The 8,769-nt window shown below is 52.6% G+C and overlaps 1 protein-coding gene across 1 annotated transcript in view; it reads left to right on the top strand.

Moving 5' to 3' along the window:
• The window catches only part of CDH4 (cadherin 4), a 661,165-nt gene that overhangs the window by 3,858 nt on the left and 648,538 nt on the right, over window positions 1–8,769 (top strand). The window lies entirely within an intron of this gene.

The raw sequence follows: 8,769 nt of genomic DNA, 5'->3' as shown, positions 1-8,769 counted from the left end.
GCCTGCTGATGGACCCTGGGTTGTCTCCACCTTTTGGTGCTTGTGAATAATGCTGCAGTGAACGCTGGTGTACACAGATCTCAGTCCCTGCTTTCAGGTCCTTTGGGGGTCTGCCTAGGGGTGGCGTTGCTGGGCCGTGTGGTAATTCTGTGTTTAACGTTTTAAGGAACTGCCGATCTGTTTTGCTGGCTCTTAACGTGTGGAATTTCAGGAACAAAGAGACCTTTTTATATCTGAGAAATAACTTTTATGCATATAGGGGTGAATGGTAAGGCTGACTTATACTCAAGCCTGGGCAGGTAAAAATCTCTTTTTGTGTAGAAAATTTTGCAACTGCCAGTGCATACTGAGGCTGCGTCGTGTGTCAGAAATAAATAAGAAGCTCAGTGTGTCTGTTATTCTGGAAGGCATCAAGGTAAATAGATAATGACTGCTTGTAATTGAGTTATTCCAACGGAGAGAGTGTAACCTTAATTTGACAAGCACAGCTTCGCAGAGCCACCGTTGGACTGTAAGCGTGCCGTAAGCTCTTAACCACTACTTTGTGGCTGCTTTGCGTGAGTCGCCTGAGTCAGCGTACCAGCAGCTTCCAACATACAGATTCCGGCAGGAGCAATTTGTTACACAGTAATTAACTTGTTTATGATAAATGGATGGAAGAAATGTCGTGGCATTTTGTTTTATGTCTAAATGAAAAGCATTTGCCTTCTAAAAATTTCATGCTAATTAGGCTTAAAAGAGTTTTCTCCGGTAGGGCAGCAAACACAATGTATTGCGAACCTTCTGAAAAGTGGAGCCGCGAAGTCCAGAAAGGTGGGTTGCTCACGGGCTGGTTTGTAGCGTTTCTAGATACCCTCTGCCTGTGTCTCCTGTCTGAGCTTTTACCGGCAAGCGCTTGAATGTAATTGCATCTACTGTTAGGCTGTGGTTTTGTTTTTAGATTAATTCGCTGATGGCGATGATCGCTGGTGCGTGGCAATATTGAATACGGGGTGATGAAGCCGTTTTCTGTAGGCTAAAACGGCACGTTCTCAAAGCCGTGTTTAGTCTGGGGCGATTGCTAAGCTGGTGTCTTTGTCTCGGTTTTGTTAATAATTGATGGTCAGCCTCACCGGAGACTGTGGCCCGAGGCTGTGGCCCGCATTGCTCTCCTGCAGGTGGCAGGTCAGGGAAACCCAGGAGCAGGCTGATGTGGAAAGCCAGTCAGGGTGGGAGAGTTACAGGCAGCGCAGTGTGACTCACGGCTCTGGGACCACATCTCCCCTCCGTCTTGGGGACGAGAGTGGCAGGTGAGTAGAAAAGTTGTCTTGTGGAGAAGGAAGGAGTGGGGAGGGGTCTGAACAGCGTCTGAGGAAAGTGGGAGTACTCGGAGTTCAGATAATGTAGAAAGAGATTTGTTCATAATGATTTCATGAGACTCATCAGAAAAGCCTTCCCTCCTCCCTGTCCCCCAGTTAGTCTAGAACCATCTTAAATACCTGACACCACCCTCTGCTTCTTCATCAGAGTTTTCTGTCCATTCAGTCATCTCTTACTTAAACTGTGAGATTCAAGAGAGAAGCAGCCCCCTCACTCTTGTTTACCATTTATGTCATTCTGGAATGTTCTTGGCTAACAGAGTGAAACCCAATGAACAGAATCTTAAATGAATAGGGGGTAATTTTTCTCACATGACAAGGAGGGCAGGAGCAGCTGCTCAGTGGCACCACTGTATGACTTACCTTCTTTATTCTTACCATTCTGCCATCTTTAGTTTGTCGGTTGATTGCCTTGTGGTTGTAAACTAGCTGCTGTGGTTCCGGGCATTGCATCTGAGTTTAGAGCAGGAAAAAGGAAGGGAAGAATGCTTTCTTAGAATCTTTGCAGAAGGTCTCATTGGCTAGAACTGGGGCAGTGCCTTTCCTAGCTTCAAGTGGAGGTAGAGGGAGGCTGTGAAAGCAGAGAATTGCATTGTCATGTCGACCTTAGGCCCGTCGCGGCCCGTCGCGGCCCTCCACCTGGGAGATGAGCAAACTGCCCTCATAACAGAAGTGGGGCCCTGCTTTAGGAAGGAAGAAGGGATGTGAGTAGACAACTGCCGGCATCTGCCACGTGTCCTCGGTGTGCAGCACTGCCCCTGAAGCAGAGGGGACAGGCGATAAAGTGATGAATGAATGAATGAATGAATGACACCTTTCCATACTGAGGCACACAGAGAGATGGCTGAGGAGCGGTCAAATGCAGGTTCCCGGACTCGGCACCTCAGTATTTGCCTTGGTGTGACGGTCATGGCTAGAAGCACCGTTAGCTTGTCTTTACAGGTGAGTTGAGACTTCCTCTTTGCCCAATGCGATTGGCTGGCACTCTCTCAAAGCTCAGACAGGTAACTGGCCAGGGCAGACATTGTCCCTGGATGCACAGGCGAGAAGGTAGCAGCCTTCCTGCATAGCGCCTAGCCTGCGGTACGGGTGCGATCAGTATTAGTCGGGTGAAGTAATGAATGAGCAAGAAAAGGCTGACACCGTGCATGTTCCTGAGGCCCCTGGTTAACGCGCGGCAGAGCGGGGACTGCTGTGAGTGCTCAGATGAATGATGCGGGAAGCACCCACGCTTAGAATTACCGCACACTGCGGGCTGCCCGTCCAATATCCGTTCTCTCCTGCCTTCCCAGCGACCTCTCTGTACTCATCCCTTTGGGCGGACAGCGTGCTCGGTGTAAGATACGCTCCAGATTCTCTTGTACTGGGTGGCCGTATGGCCCAATTCTGGTCGGTGGGATGGAATGGACATCTATTACTAGGGGAACTTCTGGAAAAGCCATATATATATCCCCCCCTACCCCCACCCGATAGAGAGGAACACACTCAGCTGGCCATGCTTCTGCCCTTTGCCCTTACCTCTTCCTCCTCCCTGGAATGCAGACGCGATGTCTAGGGGTGTGGCTGCCATCTTGTGACTGTGGGGATGGTGAAGCAGGATCTGGGTCCCGGTTAGCATCCTTGGGCAGCTGCAGAGCCCTGGACTCGAGGCCTCCTCAGAGGTGAGGTGAAGAAGGTGAAAACACTGCAGGTGGTCATCAGGCGCAGCCAGATACACCCCCTCACTTACGGAAGGTGAGTGCCGGGCACACAAGTGGGTTCTGTCTTTCCCCCGGAAGGCAGAGCACGTTTTGTCCTCTGCCCTGAGCCTAGGTGTGCAGGCTCGTCGGCCGGCCCGTCCTTTGTCCTTGGACTGTGCTTACTGGCCCTTTGCTCCTTGGTGGGTCAGCGCCTCTGCCCAGCACAGAGAAGCACGTAGAACATGGCATGTGGGCACTCAGTCAGCATCTGTTGAGTGAATGAAGTGAACGGTCACCACTCCAGACTCTCGCCTGTGGGCGGGACATGAGGGGGTCAGTAAGCCAGGGTTGTCTATCAGAACCAGCCATCAGAGAAAGCAAAATCGCCCTGGACCTCAGAGTGACCTCTGCCCAGGAACCAGGTCAGGCTCCAGGGCTCCGTCTCGCCTGCAGTTGCGGCTGTTCCGTGAACCCTGGTCCCGACCGCAACGCAGAGGTGCGTTCAGGTTTAGCAGGACCCAAACCCGCTGGGGGAGTAGACTCACTCAGAGCCAGGACTCTCAGCTCTCGCAGCCTGGGGACGCCTCTCTCTGAACGCCTTCTGCCAGGGCCGTGTCGCGTGTCCTCAGTGCATGAGGCCAGAATACATGGTGGAGAACATGGACCTTGTTGCCACCTTCGGGGCTGGTACCTGCCTTGCCTGGGGGCTGTGCTGTTTGAGGTTTCTCAGCAGCCTCCCCGCCATAATTTTCCAGCTGCCTAGAAAGAAGAGAAGGTCCCTAGGTGGCGCAAATGGCTTGCACTTGACTGCTAACCTAAAGGTTGGTGCTTAAAACCCACCCAGCGGTGCTGTGGAAGAAAACTCCTGGTGATCTGCTTCCATGAAGTTAACAGCCAAGAAAATCCTATGGCGTGCAGTGCTACTCTGTAACACGTGGGGCCGCTATGAGTCAGGATCACGTGGGCAGCCACTAATCACAGCACAGTGAAGAGGTTTAGAAAGGGAAGTTTGTATAGCTGGAGCGGCTTCCATCAGGTAAGAACGGTGCGGTGGGACAGCATAACACCCCTGCTTTGGAGGTTGTCCCCCAGGTAAGAACGGTGCAGTGGGACAGCATAACACCCCTGCTTTGGAGGTTGTCCCCCAGGTAAGAACAGTGCGGTGGGACAGCATAACACCCCTGCTTTGGAGGTTGTCCCGCAGGTAAGAACAGTGCGGTGGGACAGCATAACACCCCTGCTTTGGAGGTTGTCCCCCGGGTAAGAACAGTGCGGTGGGACAGCATAACACCCCTGCTTTGGAGGCTGTCCCCCAGGTAAGAATGGTGTGGTGGTATAGCATAACACCCCTGCTTTCAAGCTTGTCCCCCAGGCCACAGTTCACATGAATGCAGACTCCTGTGGTGGGTGTTTGCTGCTGGCAAGAAGACCCCCGACTCATGGCGACCCCATGCCCAATGGAACAAAACACTGCCCGGTCCTGCACCATCCCGTGGTAGGTCGTAGGTCAGACCTTGTGATCCATAAGGTTTTCATTGGCTGATTTTTGGAAGTAGATCACCAGGCCTTTCTTCCTAGTCCATCTTAGTCTGGAACCTCCACAGAAACCTAGTCAGCACCCTAGCAGCACACAAGCCTCCACGGACAGGTGGGTGGTGGCTGTATGTGAGGTACGTTGGCCGGGAATTGAACCCGGGTCTCCCACAGGGAAGATGAGAATTTTACTGCTGACCCACCATTGCCCCCCGTGCCACGGTTGATAACAAAACAAAGCAAAGCGACTGTGGCCAGCTCCACCTCCACCGTCCTCTGGGTTTCGGCCGTGTCACAGGCCTGCGAGGCAGGCACAGTTGTTGCGGCCATTTTACAGGTGGGCACACTGAGGCTCACCGAGGGGCTGACACTTCCCCAGGGCCACTGGGTTCCCAGGTCACACATGGATCATCCACCCTGCCACCTCCTCACTGCTGAAGGCAGTGCACACCCCACTTACAGAAATGTGGACCTGTGAATTGGCCCGCACTTGCAGCTTAATGATTCATTAAAATCCTACATTTTCAGATGTGTTTTAATTGAGTGCTAAGATGAGGGGATGTAAGATTTTGTGTAATGATAATGTTATAATGACATTAAGTTCTGGCCTGGCTATATGCCAGTCCTTCTGCATCTCATCCTCATGAAGGCCCTCCCAGGAGCTGTGATGGTCCCTGTTTCACGGATCAGGGAGTAACGGCCAGAGAGGTTGAGTGCTGGGCCGCTGCGCGCGCCATTGGTTCCGCTTGGCCTCTGTGTAGACTCACGCGTTAGCGCGTTCACATCTCCCACGTGATTTGAAGAAGCTGGCTTTCAGGGCGCTGAAGCTGTATGGACGTGGGAGGTCTCCCCAGATGTGCAGGGCTGCGGTCGTAGAGTTAGCAATTACCCAGCACCCAGACGCGCTGATTGTTTCTCTCTTGGATGCTCGCAGTAAACAGAGGCTCGGGGTATGGAGCGTGCTTCATGCCGTAAAGCCACCGTGTGAAGGCCCGTTGGACGGTCCAGGCTCTGGAGACGCCTGGGTTTGTACAGCTGGCCTGGGGTGAGGAGGACAGCGGTCCGCGGTGCTGGCTGGAGTCTTCTGACCCAGGCTTGTAGTGAAGGGCCCAGAGCAGCTCCCTCACCAGGCTCTCAACCTCTGCCAGTGTTGGGGATACAGCACAGAAAATCACCGCAGTGAAAGGCCAGCCAGCTCTGGAAGCCAAGAACCTTCCATCCGAGTTTGGTTTAGGCATAGGGCCAGCTGCGAAGATGTTCGCACCATGACACGGGGCATGGGGGGCGCTCACGGGCCTTAGGGTTCTGGATCAAGAGGACAGCCAGCTGACTGGTCAGAAGGCAGCCCCCGACACCATCCTTCCAGGGGCTGTGCATGAGAGATGTCCTCACATCTATACACGGGGTCTTCCTGCCTGTGTCTTCAGTCCTGGGATGTGCAGAGCCTCCTGGCGAGGTCGGAGAGCTCAGCTTTAAAATCTGAAAACGAGGTGCTCCTTAGGGTGCATGCGGCTTCCTCTGGCCCCACCAGACCGCTGTCACCCGCTCTCCTGAATCCTGTGTACCTCCCCTCCCCGGCGTGCAGGTGTTCTGAGAGCATGTCCACACAGGGGACTGGTGGAGGTTTAGATTTTAGAAAATGCCACCGAGACCTGCAACTTCTTTGTTTCAGAAACAGTGATTTTCTAATTCTACCCTGCAGGGTCATTTTTCATCTCAATGGAGCGCATACCTAAGTTTGAATGAAATGTGTGTGGTACACAGTTCCCTGTGTCGTTTGCCTCATGACATTGATTTCCAGCGTGGAGATTCCGTGTGTTTGCTGAAATAGCAGAGGGAGGTGGGCTAAATGAAGGGAAGAGCCTTCTCCCCCCTTCCCTCTCTCTCTGCTTCTCTGCGTCTCTCTTTCTGTGTCTCTCTCTCTCTCTCTCTCTCCTGGTCTCTCTGTGTCTCTTTCTCTCTGTGTGTCTCTCTCTCTCTGTCTCTCTCTCTCTCTCCCCTGGTCTCTGTGTGTGTGTCTCCTTCTCTCTGTGTGTCTCTCTCTCTGTGTCTCTCTCTCTCTCTCTCTCTCTCCTGGTCTCTCTGTGTCTCCTTCTCTCTGTGTGTCTCCTTCTCTCTGTGTCTCTCTTTCTCTCTCTCCTGGTCTCTCTGTGTCTCTTTCTCTCTGTGTGTCCCTCTCTCTCTGTCTCTCTCTCTCTCTCCCCTGGTCTCTGTGTGTGTGTCTCCTTCTCTCTGTGTGTCTCTCTCTCTGTGTCTCTCTCTCTCTCTCTCTCTCCTGGTCTCTCTGTGTCTCTTTCTCTCTGTGTGTCCCTCTCTCTCTTTGTCTCTCTCTCTCTCTCCTGGTCTCTCTGTGTGTGTCTCCTTCTCTCTGTGTGTCTCTCTCTCTGTGTCTCTATCTCTCTTACTTTCTTGCGGATGGTTAAGTAGATGCCGGAACTAATCACTACCTGAGAGAGAGAAAACGAGTATTCCTCTTTTCAAAGAATGTGCCTATTATTCTGACTTTTTGAAGGAACAGTTTTTCCTCTGAGTGAATTCCACTATTAAAAAAGAACTGCTGTGAGGCCAGTGAAGTTTCTCTCTGCCAAGGATGATAAAGTTCTCTGTGGATTCTCTCTAACCTCATGGCACTCTCGAGTCCTTGGACTGCCCAGAGGGGGCCTGTGGTCTCTGCGAGGTGGGCTGCTAAAGTTGTCTGCTTTCTGTCAAAAGGCTCAGAAGGTTGGTGGCTGGTTGCCCAGGCTCTGTCCTCTCCTGCTCCTCACGTCCTTCCTAGGCTGGTGCCATCCCTGTCGGCTGTGAACCTTCCCCTGTGCTTCTTAAGCAAACAAACAAACAGCAACAGAAACCCAATGCCATTGAGTTGGCCCAGCTTGTGATGACCACCACTAACAAACTTTGATCTCCATACCCTCGCCTGTTGTAGATATTCGTGTAAGTGGGTGTGTACACTGTTGGTCCTTTTTGTGACTGACTGATTTCACTCAGCGTGATGTTTTCAAGGTTCACCCGTGGCGTAGCTTCACCTTGCCTTATCTCTGAGTAACACTCCGTTTATGTTTTGCTGCACGGATGTGAGTTTGAGCGCTGTCTGTGCTGATCAGGTTGGAAACCAAGAGGTACGCCGCTCACACATGTGCTGAGCGTGCTATCTCAGGCACTGTCCCCAGACAGGCTGAGGGGATGCTGGCCGAGACACACTGGGGGAAAGACATTGGTTGGAGTCTGGGCGCCTAGGCAGACGAGCAGGTGAGCCGGTGGTGCCCCCCTGTGCCAGGCTTATTTGTAGAGCAGAAGGGTAGGACATCCAAGTGTGGTTCAGGAACTGCCTGCGGAGGCAGGGGGTGCTTGTGAACTCGAAATACCCCTGGGACTCATCCCAGACCACTGCAGGAGCTGGACAGTGTTCCCCAAAAACTATGCCCACATCAAATCCCCAGAACCTGTGACTATGTCTGTGTTTGGGGAAAGGGCCTTTGCAGATGGAATTGAAGATCTTGAGGTGGGGAGTAGTTGCGGTTATGTGTCAACCCGGCTGGGCCATGATTCTCAGTGGTTTGGCAGTTATGTAATGATGTAGTTGTCCTCCATTTTGTGATATAATGCACTCATCTCTATGATGTGATCTACTGTGATCAGCCAATCAGTTGTAAGGGGATTTTCCTCAGAAGTGTGGCCTGTATCTAATATATATGGATGTTATGGCAAAGCTCACTGACTTTTGCTGTCTCTGGATCCTGAATCTGGCTAATCATCATCTACCTCCAGTTCTTGGGACTTGAGTCAGTGGCCTGCCATATTGCCTGCCAATCTTGGTTTGTCAGCTCTGCAGCCCATGAGCCAGTGGCCTGCCGTCTTACCTGCCAATCTTGGGTTGTCAACTTCGCAGCCCATGAGCCAGTGGCCTGCCATCTTAGCTGCCGATTTTGGGTTGTCAACTTCGCAGCCCATGAGCCAGTGGCCTGCCATCTTAGCTGCCAATCTTGGGTTGGTCAGCTCTGCAGCCCATGAGCCAGTGGCCTGCCATCTTAGCTGCTGGTCTTGGGTTTGTCAGCTTCGCAGCCCATGAGCCAGTGGCCTGCCGACTTAGCTGCCGATCTTGGGTTGGTCAGCTCTGCAGCCCATGAGCCAGTGGCCTGCTGTCTGACCTGCCGATGTTGGGTTTGTCAGCTTCGCAGCCCATGAGCCAGTGGCCTGCC

This window comes from Trichechus manatus, unplaced genomic scaffold (assembly GCF_000243295.1).
Source record: "Trichechus manatus latirostris isolate Lorelei unplaced genomic scaffold, TriManLat1.0 scaffold00008, whole genome shotgun sequence".
NCBI classification, from domain to species: domain Eukaryota; kingdom Metazoa; phylum Chordata; class Mammalia; order Sirenia; family Trichechidae; genus Trichechus; species Trichechus manatus.
This window is presented reverse-complemented; position numbering and strand designations above follow the sequence as displayed.